The sequence below is a fragment of the Artemia sp. Qi Xiang Cuo genome, chromosome 6 (genome assembly GCF_049724085.1).
Source record: "Artemia sp. Qi Xiang Cuo chromosome 6, ASM4972408v1, whole genome shotgun sequence".
Taxonomy (NCBI): Eukaryota; Metazoa; Arthropoda; class Branchiopoda; order Anostraca; family Artemiidae; genus Artemia; species Artemia sp. Qi Xiang Cuo.
Genome location: NC_142799.1, coordinates 81446251 through 81464944, shown reverse-complemented (window position 1 = coordinate 81464944; position 18694 = coordinate 81446251). Strand labels below are relative to the sequence as shown.

General features: G+C 34.3%; 1 protein-coding gene across 1 annotated transcript in view; it reads right to left on the bottom strand.

Moving 5' to 3' along the window:
- Positions 1-1151: 1151 nt before the first annotated feature.
- LOC148951656 (E3 ubiquitin-protein ligase COP1-like) overlaps positions 1152-18694 on the bottom strand; it is an 82754-nt gene continuing 65211 nt past the window's right edge. The window contains exon 2 of the transcript XR_016141921.1: positions 1152-1450. The gene's annotated coding sequence lies outside the window, so the exon portion shown is untranslated. The remainder of the gene's footprint in view (positions 1451-18694) is intronic.

Below are 18694 nucleotides of genomic sequence, written 5' to 3'. Positions count from 1 at the left end.
ACTCAAAGCAGAGGAGATTCTAAGGTGTCAGACACTACTTTCTGGGACTAAACCTTATCTGCTTTACTGGTAGCTCATTTTAAAGCCCATTTTTCGCTGATTCATAATATATATGTCTTACCGTGTTTAAAAGTCTTGAATTCAATTTAGTTCCCAAACAAATTTTTTTTTTATGAAATTCAAAATCCTTGTCTTACAAAAAAGCGGGCGATGGCGTTGCTTTGGCTTATTATGTCCTATACAGTTTTTTTATGAAATGAAAAACAATTTACCATAACATTACCATAAAATTCAATATTTCCTTCATTGCTACAACTCTTTGGGACTTTTTCATTTAACCAGGGCGATTTTCTTATCGCTCTAGTCTTAAAATTCCAGCCATAAGGTCAAAGAATGAGAAAAAGGTTCCTATTCTTCTCAAAACATGGAGTGCTTTCATCAGACCGATGAGACATTTCAAATGACCTGTCACTCGCCACAAATCGGAGCTCAACCACAATTAGCTCATGATTATTGGACTTCTCAAAAATGCTCAATTAAAAGTTTGACTGGTTATGCGCTATATACCGTTTTAATTTAGCAAAGAATTATAGAAAAGTCTTAAATAAAAATAATTTTTTGATGTGAAAGTTAGGAACAAAATTAAACCTTAAAATAGTGAGGATGGGGTCTACCCCCTCCCCAAATCTCGCTCTTTACGCTAAAGTCTTCAAGATTTATAAAATTACTTCGCATTGAAAAATCAACGACCCTTTCTGCACGTTGAAATAACCATTATTTTTCAAGAGTATCGTTGTGAAATTATGACTCTAGCCCTTTTCTCTTATACGCATACAAAAAAAAGAAGTAAGATTACATCAAAAAACGCATACAAAATTTGTTTATATCCATTTTTGTTACGTCTTTACGAGTCAGACAAACATTGGGGGGAGGGGGGGAGGGTGTCAAACCCTCCTGACCCCCCCCCCCTCTGGGTACGGCCTTGATATCCAGCAAAGAAGACCAACAACTCAAATAAATAATTGCCCCGTAAATTTATCATATAATTCAATTTGTTCTCCATTGTTAAATGTCTTTCTGATTTTCTAATTTAACAATTTATTTTTCTTATATTCCCTAGTTTACTGTGGAGCGACTGCAATTGGTTCTTAAAGGAATCGTTTATTATGAATAAAATGTAGAAAAATGGAAAAATTTCTTCATGATTTATTAACAAAACATAAATGGCTTAAGTTCAATTATCAATTGAACCTAATCCAAGCTTGAACAATAGCTTGAACCAAGCTTGAACAATAGCAAAGCATTCGTCTTCATTTGTTTCTTCAACTTTGGCTTTGAATATGTTGGGCTTCGATGAATTCTCTTTGCTCCTCATTAATTGCTCGTTTCAGTGGATATTTTTGAATTCCTTAACAGAGGATTTTCAATAGCCTTATGCAGCAAAAGATGCCTGAAATTAGGAAAATAAAGGAAGTAAAAATTCGTCAAAACAAAAGATTTGTTGGCATAAAAGTCAGGAAATTGATTATACATAAAATAAGTCAAATTAACCTGAAATATGATTACTGTCACCCTTTCACTAGAATGCTAGGCTTTTGCATATACCTCTACCTCAGCCGACATTAAGTTGTATTAAAAATTAATACTTACTAGTTTTTTATGCTTTTTCAGCATTTAATTTTCAGTGTGATTATGAAACACTGTGATTTTATGGAATTATTAGACTAGTTTCTGGAGAAGTGTGTAAGCCTTCCACGTTGTTTCAAGCATAATCATTTCCAGCATTGGTAGTACCCGGGGAAAGATAATTTCAGTGTCCCCTCCCAACTCAATTATAATAAAAAAAAAGCCGAATGATGGTACTACTGTCATTTTAGCTTTTCACTTTTCCCGCGTAGCATCTTTTTTTTATTATATACTCTTACAGATTTAACTGCAGAGACTGGCTGCGGCACCTCCTCCACTCAACGACGTTATAATTTAGAAATTTTTAAACTTAAGGTCGCTTAAACTATCTTCCATCATTCACTTTTTTGTGAAAAAAAAAAAATATAAACGAGGAATATAAAACACAAAATGACACAAAATGAAAATATACAAGTTTATAACACAGATTTGTAGATGCAAATTTTTATTTGACTAGATTATTTTAAGTTTAAAGAACAATGACACACTACTTTTTTCAAGACTTCCGAGTTCTATAAAATCCAAGTTATTCTCTTATCTTTTTTTTATTCTAAAACAGTATGTAGAGATCATGCTCTATTTTCACTCGTTTTTGATGAAAATACGAGGCAGCCTACGTGAAACACAGAAAAAAATAATTAAACTTCATTAAGGAAAACAGATTGGCATCTAGCACTAATTTGTTTTTTTTATTTTTAGTTCACCCGAATGTTTTAATATACAATAGGCAATGAAGTTTAGCCAATATCAAGATTTTTTTGTTCTTCATCTTGGTCACAATTTAGTTTGTCCCACAACCATTCACTTTACATTAAAAAGGAATATTTGGTTTACCCCTGAATTTTAGATATACAAAACTTGTGCAACAGTTGAGTATCCAACACTTCCCTTTAGTGAGCCTTTTTTTTAGATTTTTTTGGTAATTAGCTTGTATAGTTAAGCTCTTAAGCATATCACTGATAAATCGCTATAAACAAGTTATGGTACCAATTTTCTTCAGCAAAATACATCGCTCGTACTAATATAATCTTGCAGCTATACTTGAACCCAAACTTATTCACCAACTCTAAAGTTTCCTCTAGGTACTTCGGAATAATTGAGTCTATGGCCAAATTGGCGCTATTATGCACACATTTATAAGCTATGCAAAACTATGAATGTCATTTGATTCAACTATTTTATCTGACTCAGTTCGTGTATTGGATTCAAGTCATTCATTATTTTTAATTTGGAAAGATATTATTGAATATTATTTACAGGACTGTTAAATTTATTTCTTTCTAAAGCTATAATATTTTACAAATTCGACAGCTTGATTTTCCCTGTTGTACGATTTTAAACGTTTCAAAGAAACAATCAGTGTGGAACCAATGGTCTTCATTTTTATTACATCCAATACAATCTGTTGCATAATCTGAATCCGACGAATCAGAATTTGACTGATATATTACAGGTAACATTTTACAGATCCTACGAATATTGGTCAATGATAAGTCTAAGGCTTTTAAAATTTCTGCAGAGATTTGGGCTTGCATTGTATTGTTACTTTCGTCATCTGCCAAATTTTCGATTATATTTTCCTCGTCTCTGAAATTTAAGTAGAGATCGTTGAGTAGATCTTCATACTCCAAATCTATCGAGTTGGAAAGAAAATCTATAAATTGAAGGCACATCAACCCGCAATTGAAACCATCTTCTTGTTTTTTGAATTTTTAGGGCAAAATTTTTAAATCGGAGCGCTTATAAAGGAAAACGTTTGAAAATTTGCCCAAATATTTGTCTTCACCCTGTAAAGGGTAAAAAAAAAAGTAACTCCTGCTCAGACTATCAATGAAAATAAGCGTCCAGTGCACACCAAACTCGTTAACCAAACGAAATTTTGGCAGGAATCAAATAACCTGGATCCTTGAGTTGTAATAAGATCTTGTTTACAAGTGGTGCTCCTTGAAGAACGACACTATGGCCTAGATTTCTTTCCTTTATTCTATTCATTATATAGACCTCCATAATCTGATCGCTTAGCCAAGCCTGTCCTATTATTGACGCCAGTTCACCTATTGAAATGTTTGCCAAATTGTTTTCCTTCCCCCCCACTGACACTCTTCCTAAAACAATTGAATCGCTGTGACCCGAAGAATACTTTGAATACGTGCTCCTAAAGTCTTGGAAGTTGTCCAATTGTTCATTTTTCGAAAGTACTTTTTTAGCTAATTTTATGTTTCTTCTGTTGAATTTTTCAGCAGATATGATTTATTCCGGTGGAAGACAAAGATTAGGGGACGGATCATAATATTTAGGGCTATTTATATTTTTTTTATTGCTTTTTTCTTCCAGACCTCTTTTACAGTATCCATTTTTGGGAATTGCTTTTCCTTTTCTTCCTCTTTTTGTTGCTCCATATCAATATCCATTCGTTTTCTTGAGCTAGTAATTTTAGAGGTAGGGGGACAGTTATTCAGAAAAGCAATCCTGTTTGAAACCATGGGTATAGCATTATTTTATATGCTGTTCAATGACTTTAAAATTATCATTTTTATGTCTAAGTTTTAAGATAATTTTAATTGTATACTAAAAGTTATCGATATCACATCTCCTGTAAGACTATAAAAAGCGGTATAGATTGGCTTATTTTTGGGAGGCTAAGTACATACTTTTGATTTCTAAATAAATATTCTTGTTTTTATCCTTGGCTTTTTTGTAAGGGTCAGGTTTAGGAATATGAAACTTTCAGGGAAGGGTCTACAGGCTAAAGTATGTCCCGGGAAGGAATTTTGAAGGGTTCTAGGCGTTTACCCCCGGGAAATACCCCCACAGTAAATACCCCCCCCCCCGTGGAAAATAAGGCTTCCCAAATTTGAGAATTTTGTTTGACTTTAAGTTTTTTATCTTTCCGTAGGGGGGAGGAATTTTGGTACTTGTGTATTTTGCGCCGGACACTCAAGTTTACGCTGTGTAATATTCGAGAACACACCAGTTTTTTCGTTAGTTTCTTCGTTACTTTAGAAATAAATTTGGGCTATATATTTACATATTAGGGGGGGGGGTTAAAGTATAGCGGGTCTTCATGCAAAATGTGTTTGGTACAAGTATTCTGCATATTAGATAGATAGATAGAAAAGTGTATTTTAAAGCCAAAGATACGGCTATGAAAACAATAAAATAACATAAATGAAAAGGAAAAATAACATAAACTTTGATCAGAAATCATCATAAAATGCTTGAATGAAATAATACACTAACCTAATAATAGTACTTAATATTTGGAAAAAAGGTCATTGAAAAAAAAAACTTAACACTTTCAAAAAACGCTTAAATCAAACATCACATATACTTTATACTGGGATTCTTTTTTCATTTTTATTTTTTAGCTAACCAATTTTCCAGATACCTCGCTATTCTTCTGTAATTTGTTTGTGACCATACCTAGAAAGAATCGTTTTCTGACTTGGAACTGCCCAAACACTTTACCACCCCCCACCCCCCTTATGTGCACAGATATAGCACAAATTATATATGTCTCATTTATTTTGTCACTTCTCTTTGTGTTATCTCACGCTAAGCTGAAAAAAACCTACGGAAAAACAGGTTTGTTTTCGATTTTTACTCGAGAACGACAAAAACTTTTGCGAGTGGTGCATAATACACACGTACCAAAATTCCTGCCCCCCCCGGAAAAAAAAACTTAAATAAAATTCTCAAATTTGGAAAGCCTTATTTTCCACGGGGGGTTTTCCGCAGAGGGGGAGGTATTGCCTGGGGGTATTTTCTGGGGGGGGGGGCGAGGCGGGTATTCTCCGGGGGGGGGTGAATGCCGACCACAATTTTGAAGTACCTACCTCCACTCCTTCTCCCTCTCGAGGATCCTGAAATTTGCCTATATGACGGGTCTAGTTTGACCTCTTAAAATAGAAATTTTGACAAAACAGCATTTAGCCTTAATTTTCAGTTATCAGTTTCTTTTTACTGGCGTTAGTACCGAAAAAAAAATTTTTGTTACTAGACTAGAATTTTAAGCCTTAAAATGTTTTTTTTTCAAATTTAGGATATGTTTTTGCATATCTTTAAAACCTCATAAATTGGGATTGATTAAAGTTGTTAAGGTGAAAACACTTTTGTTGTACCTCATTTAAGCAGAACATCTATTTCGCAAGGTTTTAGTATTATAACACGCAGGTTTTTAAAGGTCATCAAACGTCGGGATCCTCTAGAAGGAGAAGGAGTGGAGGCAGGTACTTCATAATCCCTTCCCGGGGCACACTTTAGCCTGTAGACCCAACCCTGACAGTTTCTTTTTCCTAGTCTAACCCCTTTCAAAGATAGCCAAAAGTAGCTAAAGTAGAATTTTACCTCCACTTATAATAAAATGACTCTCATTTTCTGATCGAATGAGCACCCTCCAAAGTTTCTGTGACCTTGAGGTGGAGATGGGGATAAGGAAGGGGCAGTTTTCCTCCTATATGATTAATCTCACATTATGGCTTGCAGTATTACGACTGAAAAATCGCAATAACAAAAACAGGAGTCATGGTTGCAGCGCTAGCTACAACAAAGTAAAAAGCGAACCACAGCCCAAAGTAACCAAATGTTATAACGCGTTTTGAAAAAAACAAACAACTTAGTGAAAGAAAATTGCTATGTAACATTGATTCAGGATCGAATGAGTACCCTCCAAAATTTCTATGACCTTGAGGTAGAGACGGGGATAAGGAAGGGGTAGTTTCCTCCTATACGATTAATCTCACATTATCTAGGGCCTATTGTTTTTCTCTTCGTAAAAACACTGTATAGGACATAACAAGCCAAAGCAAGGCCATCGCCCGCTTTTTTGTAAGACAAGGATTTTGAATTTCTTAAAAAAACTTCATTTGGGAAATGAATTGAATTCAAGAATTTTAAACGCAGTAAGACGTATATATTATGAATCAGAGAAAAATGGGCTTTTAAATGAGCTATAGTAAAGCAGATAAGGTTTAGTCCAAAAAAGTAGTGTCTGACCCCTTAGAATCTCCTCTGTTGTGAGTCAATTGTGATTATGCTCCTACTTTTGGTGATTAAGATCTCACTTGAAACGTCTCATCTGTCTAATGATAGCACTACACGTTTTAAGAAGAATAAAAACTTTTTTCTCATTCTTTAACCTTATGGCTGGAATTGCAAGACTAGGACCATAAGTAAATCACCCTGGTTAAATAAAATAGTCACAAAGAGTTGTAGCAATGAACGAAATACTAAAGGTTATGGTAATGTTATGGTACATCGTTTTTCACTTCATAAAAATACTGTATAGGACATAATAAGCCAAAGCCAGGCCATCGCCCGCTTTTTTGTAATTTTTTGTAAGACAAGGATTTTGAATTCCTTAAAAAAAACTTTATTTGGGAACTAAATTGAGTTCAAGACTTTTAAACGCGGTAAGACGTATATATTATGAATCAGAGAAAAATGGACTTCAAAATGAGCTACTAGTCAGTCATATAAGGCTTACGCCCAAAAAGTAGTATTTGACTCCTTAGAATCTACTCTGCTACGAGTCAATTGTGATTTTGCTCCGATTAGTGGCGATTGACAAGCTCATTTGAAACGTCTCATCCACCTGATGATAGCACTCCACGTTTTGAGAAGAATAGGAACCTTTTCCTCCTTTTTTGACCTTGTGGCTAGAATTTTAAGACTAGGGCGATAAAAAAATCGCCCTGGTTAAATAAAAAAGTAACAAAGAGTTGTAGCAATGAAGGAAATACTAAATGCTATGGTAGTGTTATGGTAACTTGTTTTTCACTTCATAAAAACACTGTATAGGACATAATAAGCCAAAGCAAGGCCATCGCCCGCTTTTTTGTATTTTTGTAAGACAAGGATTTTGAATTTCATAAAAAAATTTGTTAAGGAACTAAACTTAATTCAATACTTTCAGACTCAGTAAAACATATAAATTATGAATAAGCGAAAAATGTGCTTTGAAATGAGCTAATAATCAAGCAGATACGGATTGTTCATATAAAGTAGTTTCTGACCCCTTAGAATCTCCTCTACTGTGAGTCAATTGTGATTGTGCTCCGATTTGTGGCGTGTGACAGCTCATTTGAAACGTCTCTTCTGTCTTATGATAGCAATCCACGTTTTGAGAAGAATAGGAACCTTTTTATCATTCTTTGACCTTATGGCTAGAATTTTAAGACTAGGGTGATAAGAAAATCGCCCTGGTTAAATAAAAAAGTCACAAAGAGTTGTAGCAATGAAGGAAATACTAAATGTTATGGTAATGTTATGGTAAATTGTTTTTCACTTCATAAAAACACTGTATAGGGCATAATAAACCAAAGCGACACGATCGCCCGCTTCTTTGTAAGATAAGGGTTTTAATTTTCTTAGAGAAACTCAATTTGGATAAAAAATTGAAATCAAGAATTTTCAGCACAGTAAGACAGAGAAATAATAAATCTAAGAAAAAAGGCCTTTACATTGAGCTACTAGTCAAGCAGATAAAGTTTAGTTCCAAATAGTAGTGTCTGACCCTTTAGAATCTCTTCTGCTGTGAGTCCATTGTGATTGTGCTCCGATTTGTTGCGAGTGACAGCTCATTTGAAACGCCTCATTCGGCTGATGATAACAATATACGCTTTGAGAAGAATAGGAACCTTTTTTCTCATTCTTTGACCTTATGGCTGGAATTTTAAGACTAGGGCGATAAGAAAATCGCCCTGGTTAAATGAAAAAGTCACAAAGAGTTGTAGCAATGAACGAAATACTAAAGGTTATGGTAATGTTATGTTAAATTATTTTTCACTTCATAAAAACACTGTATAGGACATAATAAGCCAAAGCAAGGCCATCGCCCGCTTGTTTGTAATTTTTTGTAAGACAAGGATTTTGAATTTCTTAGAAAAACTTTATTTGGGAACTAAATTGAATTCAAGACTTTTAAACACGGTAAGACGTATATATTATGAATCAGAGAAAACTTGCCTTTGAAATGGGCTGCTAGTTAAGGAGATAAGGTTTAGTCCCAAAAAGTAGTGTCTGACCCCTTAGAATCTCCTCTGCTGTGAGTCAATTGTGATTGTGCTCTGATTTGTGGCGATTGACAGCTCATTTGAAACGTCTCATCCCTCTGATGATAGCAATCCACGTTTTGAGAAGAATAGGAAACTTTTTCTCATTATTTGACCTTATGGCTGGAATTTTAAGACTAGGGCGATAAGAAAATCGCCCTGTTTAAATAAAAAAGTCACAAAGAGCTGTAGCAATGAAGGAAATGCTAAATGTTATGGTAAATTGTTTTTCACTTCATTAAAACACTGTATAGGACATAATAAGCCAAAGCAAGGCCATCGCCCGTTTTTTTGTAAGACAAGGATTTTGAATTTCTTAGAAAAAACTTTATTTTGGAACTAAACTGAATTCAAGAATTTTAAACGCGGTAAGACGTATATACTATGAATCAGCAAAAAATGGGCTTTAAAATGAGCTACTAGTCAAGCAGATAAGGTTTAGTCCCAAAAAGTAGTGTCTGACCCCTTAGAATCTTCTCTGCTGTGAGTCAATTGTGTTAAAGTACTTTTAATAGTCCTTTAGGTTAAAGGAGACTAAATTTGGCAACACTGTAATCAATTTCAAAGATTGGGCGATCGGCGAGGGATGTTTTCTTCAAAGTTTGGCAACACTGAACATAGGGCGATGGCAAAGGCGATGGGCGATTACTTCAGGCTGGTCCACAAAGCCGCATTATTGAGCCAAATGTCTTTCTAATTTTGCTTTCAATATTTAAATTACCATTGACTTCGAATTTCGATCTGAAGATTCATATACTGCCATTTAGAAAATTCTATTTCTTTTGATTCAGTTCTGAGAAACCATATTTCCAAACACACTAGTCATTCAATACTTTTGAAGACAATATTCTCATTAACAATGACCTAGGTATTAAACAAACTGTCCAAGAGACAATTGAAATCAAACTTAGGTTAAATTATAATACATCTTTAGATAGAGATTGGGAGAATATTGGGCGAATAACGTATTAAACGTTAAAGACAAATTTTGTTAAAAGCGACCTAATATATTTTACAAAAAAAAAAAATTAAAAAAATCAATAACAAGTCCCAACGAACCATTATTTAAAGCACCAACAAGACTTGCTTTAAAAACAGAAAGAATCGCTTTAGGAGCTTGGTCCCAATATGATCTTGTGTGAATGAATTCTTTTGTTTGTCAATCTTAGCATAACTTGCTTAAAGTAATAATGTTAGGACTGTTTCATTGACGGTTTTACTTTTAGTTTTCTCGTTTTCATCTGAAGTTAAATTCTATTTTTATTCTACTTTTTCGTTTGCTAACGACGACTATTGGAAATGAGTAGAAATATTCAATTAGTTTTCATCTACAATTGACTTCTTTCAAATTTACTCATTACATTAGCCTTTTTGTTGTTTATATGACGGAAAGGCAATGCAGTCTTCGATGGTATTTGCAATGTCATCTTTGTTTTCTTTCGTAATATCTCCTGGAAGAGTACTGAAGCTCAATTTCCTTGTACCCCTTTGTTTCTAAAAGTACTGTGTCCTATTTTTTCAACAGCTATTAGTCTCTTATCTTTTGTTTGTACCTAAACAATGCTCCCCCCTTCTCCTCGTATAGTTGTATTGGTACAGTTCTGTCCTGTTTGGAAATACTAAAAATGTCGTGGGAAAATTTCTAAGAGGGAGTTAGAAATCGCATGTTTCAACTAATTTGTAATATTGTAAAGCTCAAAAAAATTATAATTTTGTTGTACTTCTTTCTCCTTCTGCATCTTCTCCTTCTACATTTACGTTATTGCTCCTATCCTTTGCGGTAAAAATCTTTTTTTTTCAGAAAAATTCATGACCAAATCTCTTGAGTATACATAGAATTCCCCTTATGTTATTTTTTGTAGCATATTCTTCTCCTTCTTATATTTGCGCTTATTTTATGTTTTCTACTCTTTGTATTTAAAAAACTTAAGTTTTATGTTCCCAGTGTACTTTTTGATATTTTATTTTCCTGCTCCCCTACGATTTTACTATACCACCAAAAGCCAGTAGTTTTACTATTATTCCATTGTGGAGACTCAGCTCTATTGATCTACTGAACTACATTTTTGAAATTTGGTGCACATTGGTTTTTAAATTGCAAATATGTTGAACATTAGTTAAAATTTTTTGAAAAAAGTATAATTTTCCTATTTTTTAATGAAGGTTAGATCTTTCTCCACAAAAAATTCTAAGTAATATAATAATTCTGGCTCGATGAATGGTTAGATCTGAGGTTAATGAATCCAATTGTATAATTGTACCTTAATGTATTGTACCAATTGTACCTTAAGCTTCTTATTTAAAAATATTTTTCTGAAAATTTTTACACCAAAAAGGAAAAAATGGATTTCCTTTCTTTTCCAGAAATATCTAAAAATTGTCACACCAAAAGCTACTTAGATTAATCATATTTCGTTCCCTATCATTTATTTATATTTTGTGCTTTTCTCTTTTTCTTGTTTCTATTCTTTGTATTCAGAAAATTTGATTTTCCTTCCTTTTCTCCGGAAATTTTAACTATAAAACTATTTGTATATATGAGGATCTTTCAGTTTCATTCATTTGTAGTATGTTCCTCTGCATTTTGCGCTTATTTTCTTGGTTTTACCTTTTTGTAAAATAAAAAACTTGATTTTTATTTTTTATAAATATATTTGAAAATTTTGACACACAAAATACCTAGACAAATATAATTCTTTCTGTGAGATTTACTTGTAGTATAATACTTGTTTCCTGTATTTAAGTCTTTTTTGTTCCTATTCTTTACACTATTTCAAGATTACTCTTGGAAAAAATGATACCGTTCATTCTCTGTCACATTTTTGGCGTCTGTCTTTAACCTATTTTGAATTTTTTCTCGTTTCTATTATTTACATTAAAATTAACATAATCTTTTTTTCCAGAAATATATAATGACATCCCAACAGAAGTCTTAGGAAGAGCAGAAGTAACTTGGCGCCAGCTATCTGCAAACTATATACTGAAGAATGAAAACTTAGTCATTAATTGAGCGGTTTTCACACTGCGTGCGAAATTTTTTACACTAAGTGGTTAAGTTGCATTTAATACACACTTTAAGTCCTTTCACACTAAGTTAACGTAAACATCCGTAAAACTGTAAGAAGCATCGTCTTAAATTATCACTATCATCATTAACAGCCTACTCAAAAATTAAAATGTGCAACGGAGATTCGAACTCCGATCAAGTATTAAATTTTATTAAAGCGTAATAAGCTTTTCTAAAGTAACTCATTTAAAATTAACTCATTTTCAAAATTTATTGATTTTGTTCAGAAGTTTCATTTTGTTGCTATTATGTTGACTCTTTCGTAACATACCATAAGCTTACATAAGATAAAATTTATGCTTAGAACTCGAGGTCACTTCACACTTCCTACGTTACGAACAAAATTCTTTCTTCAAGAATTCATAACGTACCATCCTCTAAGGCAAGGGCTGTAAGCTAGACAAGTTGCCTATTGTTAAAATATAAGGTTTTTTATTGGAAAAAGAGGGCATGTTTGATCCTTGATCTCCAAAAAAGCTAAAACTTCAACGAAACGTTGAGAGGCATGCTTATCATAACCAAAACACACTATATCCTTGCTGGTTGCCAAGAAGGAATATCAGCAATATTTAAGGAACTGCTGGGGGTATTAAGTTCAACCTTTTTTAGGCATTCTGAGAGGACGTTGAAGGGATTGGAGGGAAACATGACCCCCCCTCCTTACGATGTTTATGCAACCCCTCTCCTCAACACTGATCAAAATATTGAAATTGCCATTTTCTTCAAAATAGTCAAAAGGTCCAATAGTTACGCCTCCAGCAGTGTCATGCCCCCCCGTTTTCCAGGACAAGGACTGTAAATTACGTAAATTGTCCATTGTTTACATGCAGATCTGATCTTAAAGGGGGAATGTATCAAAATTTTCCGTTGATGAAGTAGTAAATCAAAAGGCCCTATGTGCAACCAGTTTATCAAAAAGGCGGATCTCCAATATCTTAAGAACGGCTAAGGATATTGAGTTGAAACTTTCATAACATGTTTAAGGGGGTGTTGAAAAGCAATTGCTGGGCTGCCAGCCTCTCCCATGCCCTTTTTAGTAGCCATCCCTCCAAAACTTTCGATCAAAATTTTTAAATACCTACCATGTTCAAAATAGTCGAAAGGTCAAATTACTTCGCCTATGGGGATGACATAAGTCCTCACATCATTTGAGAGGGATAATCGACACAATCAAAACGCCCTATGTGTATGCTAGTTGTCAAAAGGGCGTATCAGCAATATTTAAGGAACGACTGAGGGTATTAAATTGAAACTTTCCGGGTATGTTAATAGGGATTTTGAAGAGTGATCGGAGGATACCCAGCCCCTTCTCCTTGCCCTGTATAGATGTCCTCTCCTCAATACTGAAAAAAAAAGATTTCAAATTCAGATTTCAATTTGTTCAAAATAGTCAAAGGGTCTAGTAACTCTGCCCCCGGGGATACAATGCCACCGACAGTCCCAAGGGCAAGCATAGCAAATTATGCATTTTGCGCTTTTTTTACACGCGGTATTTATGATTAAGAAAAGAGGGAACGTTCGATTTTGTGTGTCTCCGAACACGCTAAGGATATTAAGGTGAAAATTTGGAGAATGTTAAGGGGTATGTTGAAATAAATTAAAAGATATTACGTACATCCAGTCGAACAAAAAGGCGTATCTGAAATATCTAAAGAACGGCCGAGGGTATTAAGCTTAAGCTTTCAGGGCATGTTGAAAACCAGTCCCCTGTCATGCCCTTTTAGCTGTCAGTAGTAATGATAGTGCTGATTTCAATTGCACAAGGAATTATACAAAACCTACCAGACAAGTTTCCGGGCCAACCAGACATGTTTCTGGGCCAAGCAGACAAGTTTCTGGGTCAACTATAAGTTTCTGGGCCTTTGCGTTCCATGGCACCTTTCCAGAGCATGTACCTATGGATTTGGGGCCTTTACGTTCCTTCCTGCTATAGCAAGACTGGTTTGGTGGGTATAATCTGGTTTGGTGGGTATAGTCTGATTTGGTGGGTATAGTCTGGTTTAGTTTTTCAAAGAGAGTGAGTATTTGACATTTTTGCAAAAAGGGATAAGGAATTCACAAATTGGACACTATGAACGATATTAATTAATGTTTTGAATAATAGGAGTGTGAATGATTCTAATTAGTGATTGTATGAAGGCGGAGAAAAAAAGGATTAAACTGATTAACAGTTAAGGTAACCCCGAAGGGGTTGTTAACTCAGGTAATTTGTTATAAATTTGAAACAACATCAGTCTATGAAAATGACTAACGACGATAGAATGACATTGTGAGTTGACCTAGCTTTACCTCTTCGATGTGTCAATTTTGGAGGGAAAATCAAAAATACGTAGAATCGAAAATAAATGGGATCTGCCTCAAGGGGAAGGCTCAAAGGCCCTTCATTCCCCCATTTCTGAGGGCAGAGGAGGGGGGGAGGGGGTGGGTCAATTTTGGAGGGAAAACCAAAAATACTCTGAATCGAAAATAAACGGGATCTGCCTCAAGGGGAAGGCTCAGAGGCCCTTCCTTCCCCAATTTCTGAGGGCAGGGGAGGGGGGGGGGAGGGTCAATTTTGGAGGTAAAAACAAAAATACAAAGAATCGAAAAAAAAAGGGATCTGCCGCAAGGGCAAGGCCCAGAGGCCCTTAGTTCCCCAATTTCTTAGGGCAGGGGAGGGGGGGAGTCAATTTTGGAGGGAAAACCAAAAATACTCAGAATCGAAAATAAATGAGGATCTGCCTCAAGGGGAAGGCTCAGAGGCCCCTCCTTCCTCCATTTCTGAGGGCAGAGGAGAGGGGGGGAGGGTCAATTTTGGAGGGAAAACCAAAAATACTCAGAATCAAAAATAAACGGGATCTGCCTCAAGGGCAAGGCTCAGAGGCCCTTAATTCCCCCATTTCTGAGGGCAGGGGAGGGGGGGAGGGTCAATTTTGGAGGGAAAACCAAAAATTCTCAGAATTCAAAAGAAATGGGATCTGCCTCAAGGGCATGGCTCAGAGGCCCTTCGTTCCCCCATTTCTGAGGGCAGAGGAGGGGGGCGGAACAATTTTGGAGGGCAAACAAAAAATGAACATAAGCGAATCTACAAAGAATCTTCATCAAGGGCAAGGCTCAGAGGCCTCTCGATCCCCCATTTCTGCGGGCAGGGGAGAGGAGTCAATTTTGGAGGGAAAACCAAAAATACTCAGAATCAAAAATAAACGGGATCTGCCTCAACGGGAAGGCTCAGAGGCCCTTCGTTCACTCCATTTCTGAGGGCAGGGGAGGGGGAGGGTCAATTTTGGAAGGGAAAACCAAAAATACTCAGAAAGTTCATTTTGAATTTCCTTCATTGAAATGCAAGAGTTGGAATATTTCAGTAGTGTTTTGTTGTGCTTTACCTTGTCATAGTTACATTCTCTTAATTTTTCAAAGTTCATTTTGAATTTCTTTCGTTGAAATGCAAGAGTTGGAATATTTCAGTAGCGTCTTGTCGAGGTTTACCTTGTCACAGCTACATTCTCATGATTTTTCAAAGTTCATTTTGAATTTCTGTCGTGAAATGCAAGAGTTGGAATATTTCAGTAGTGACTTGTTGTGCTGTACCTTGTCACAATTACATTCTCTTGATTTTTCTATGTTAATTTTTAATTACTGTCGTAAAATGCAAGAGTTGGAATATTTCAGTAGTGACTTGTTGTGCTTCACCTTGTCACAGTTACATTCTCTTGATTTTTCGAAGTTCATTTTGAATTTCTCTCGTAAAATGCAAGAGTTGGAATATTTCAGTATTGTTTTGTTGTGCTTTACCTTGTCACAGTTACATTCTGTTGATTTTCATAGTTCATTTTGAATTTCTTTCATTGAAATGCAAGAGTTGGAATATTTCAGTAGTGTTTTGTTGTGCTTTACCTTGTCACAGTTACATTCTCTTAATTTTTGAAAGTTCATTTTGAATTTATTTCGCGAAGTGCAAGAATTGGTTAATTTCAGTAGTGTCTTGTCGTGGTTTACCTTGTCACAGCTACATTCTCATGATTTTTCAAAGTTCATTTTGAATTTCTGTCGTGAAATGCAAGAGTTGGAATATTTCAGTAGTGTTTTGTTGTGCTTTACATTGTCACAGTTACATTCTATTGATTTTCATAGCTTATTTTGAATTTCTTTCATTGAAATGCAAGAGTTGGAATATTTCACTAGTATTTTGTTGTGCTTTACCTTGTCACAGTTACATTCTCTTAATTTTTCAAAGTTCATTTTGAATTTCTTTCGTGAAATGCAAGAATTGGAATATTTCAGTAGTGTCTTGTCGTGGTTTACCTTGTAACAGCTACATAATTTTTCAAAGTTCATTTTGAATTTCTGTCGTGAAATGCAAGAGTTGGAATATTTCAGTAGTGACTTGTTGTGCTTTACCTTGTCACAGTTACATTCTCTGGATTTTTCGAAGTTCATTTTGAATTTCTGTCGTTAAATGCAAGAGTTGGAATATTTCAGTAGTGACTTGTTGTGCTTTACCTTGTCACAGTTACATTCTCTTGATTTTTCGAAGTTCATTTTGAATTTCTCTCGTGAAATGCAAGAGTTGGAATATTTCAGTAGTGTTTTGTTGTGCTTTACCTTGTCAGAGTTACATTCTGTTGATTTTCATAGTTCATTTTAGATTTCTTTCATTGAAATGCAAGAGTTGGAATATTTCAGTAGTGTTTTGTTGTGTTTTACCTTGTCACAGTTACATTCTCTTAATTTTTCAAAGTTCATTTTGAATTTCTTTCGCAAAGTGCAAGAATTGGAATATATCAGTAGTGTCTTGTCATGGTTTACCTTGTCACAGCTACATTCTCATAATTGTTCAAAGTTCATTTTGGATTTCTTTCGTTGAAATGCAAGAGTTAGAATATTTCAGTAGTGACTTGTTGTGTTTTACCTTGTCACAGTTACATTCTCTTGATTTTTTGAAGTTCATTTTGAATTTCTGTCGTGAAATGCAAGAGTTGGAATATTTCAGTAGTGTTTTGTTGTGCTTTATTTTGTCACAGTTACATTCTGTTGATTTTCATAGTTCATTTTGGATTTCTTTCATTGAAATGCATGAGTTGGAATATTTCAGTAGTGACTTGTTGTGCTTTACCTTGTCAAAGTTACATTCTCATGATTTTTCGAAGTTCATTTTGAATTCCTGTTGTGAAATGCAAGAGTTGGAATATTTCAGTAGTGCTTTGTTGTGCTTTACCTTGTCACAGTTACATTCTGTTGTTTTTCATAATTCATTTTGAATTTCATTCTTTGAAATTCAAGAGTTGGAATGTTTCAGTAGTGTGTTTTTTTTCTTTACCTTGTCACAGTTACATTTTCTCAATTTTTAAAATTTCATTTTGAATTTATGTCGTGAAATGCAAGAGTTGGAATATTTCAGTAGTGACTTGTTGTGCTTTACCTTGTCACAGTTACTTTCTCTTGATTTTTCGAAGTTCATTTTGAATTTCTGTCATGAAATGCAAAAGATGGATTCTGGTTCAAATCTGAAACTTTAGTCGTTTTTTGGATCGAAAAATAAAACTCTTTCTATAAAATCTGAGCTAAAAATGGGTTTTTGACCGTAAACTCTAGTTTTTTTTGTAAGAAAATTATGGAAAATACAATTCGTTGGCTCAGAGGTGAAAATTAAGTCCAGTTATGGATCGAAAAATAAACAATCTCTACAAAATCTGAGCTAATAGGGGTTTTTAGCAGTAAACTCTAGTTTTTTGTACGAAAATTATGGAGAATACAATTCTCTGGTGCAAATCTGAAACTTTAGTCTATTTTTGGATCGAAAAATAAACTATTTCTGTAAAATCTGAGCTAATAGTGGTTTTTGACTGTAATCTATAGTTTTTTTTTGTAAGAAAATTATGGAAAACACAATTCGTTGGCTCATAGGTGAAAATTAAGTCCAGTTATGGATCGAAAAATAAACTATTTCTGTAAAATCTGAGCTAATAAGGGTTTTTGCCCGTAAACTCTAGTTTTTTGTGAGCAAATTATGGAAAATACAATTCTCTGGCTAAAAATCTGAAACTTAATTCTATTTTTGGATCGAAAAATAAATTATTTCTGTAAAATCTGAGCTAATAAGGGTTTTTGACCGTAAACTCTAGTTTTTTGTAAGAAAATTATGGAAAATACAATTGTCTGGTTGAAATCTGAAACTCTAGTCTATTTTTGGATCGAAAAATAAAACTATTTCTATAAAATCCGAGCTAAAAAAGCGGTTTTCACACTTTTGTTTATATTCTCTGGTTCAAACTAGTCAAACTAGTCAAACTAGTTTGACTATATTAATCCAAGCTGGAGATCTCAATCTCGCATAACCACCAACATAAGAGTTGACTTTTTTCGGTATTCCAAAGAAATTTAATTTCTTACTGTCATGACAATGCATGCATACATTTCCAATAGTGCTACCACTTGTACTTGTTTCATAGTTTAAATACTTCTCCTTGTCGGCATTCAATGCTACAATAACCTTGTTATGTGAACACACTTTATTAAAATTCTTCATCTTCACTTTTTTTTTAAGATATGACTTATGGGTTTATCGTTACACGGCGTAAAAAATACTGATTTAAAACATGCAATAGACTTGGATGTATCAATAACTGGATCATAGAATACCAATAGGAACGCCATATCGTATCTCTGACCAATAATAGAGTACAATTGTTAGAGCCGTAGGCATATTTTGTCATTTTAAGATACGTACAAAAAAAGATAAAAAATAAATAAAGTTGAATAATTTCGAAGTTTAAAAAACAAAATAGTCTGTTTTTATGGAAAAAATATTGAATTAGAATCATCAGTCCTCATCATTATGAGTATCCAAAACTGGACTTAAGTTTCACATTTGAACTAGAGAATTGTATTTTCCATAATTTTCTTACAAGAA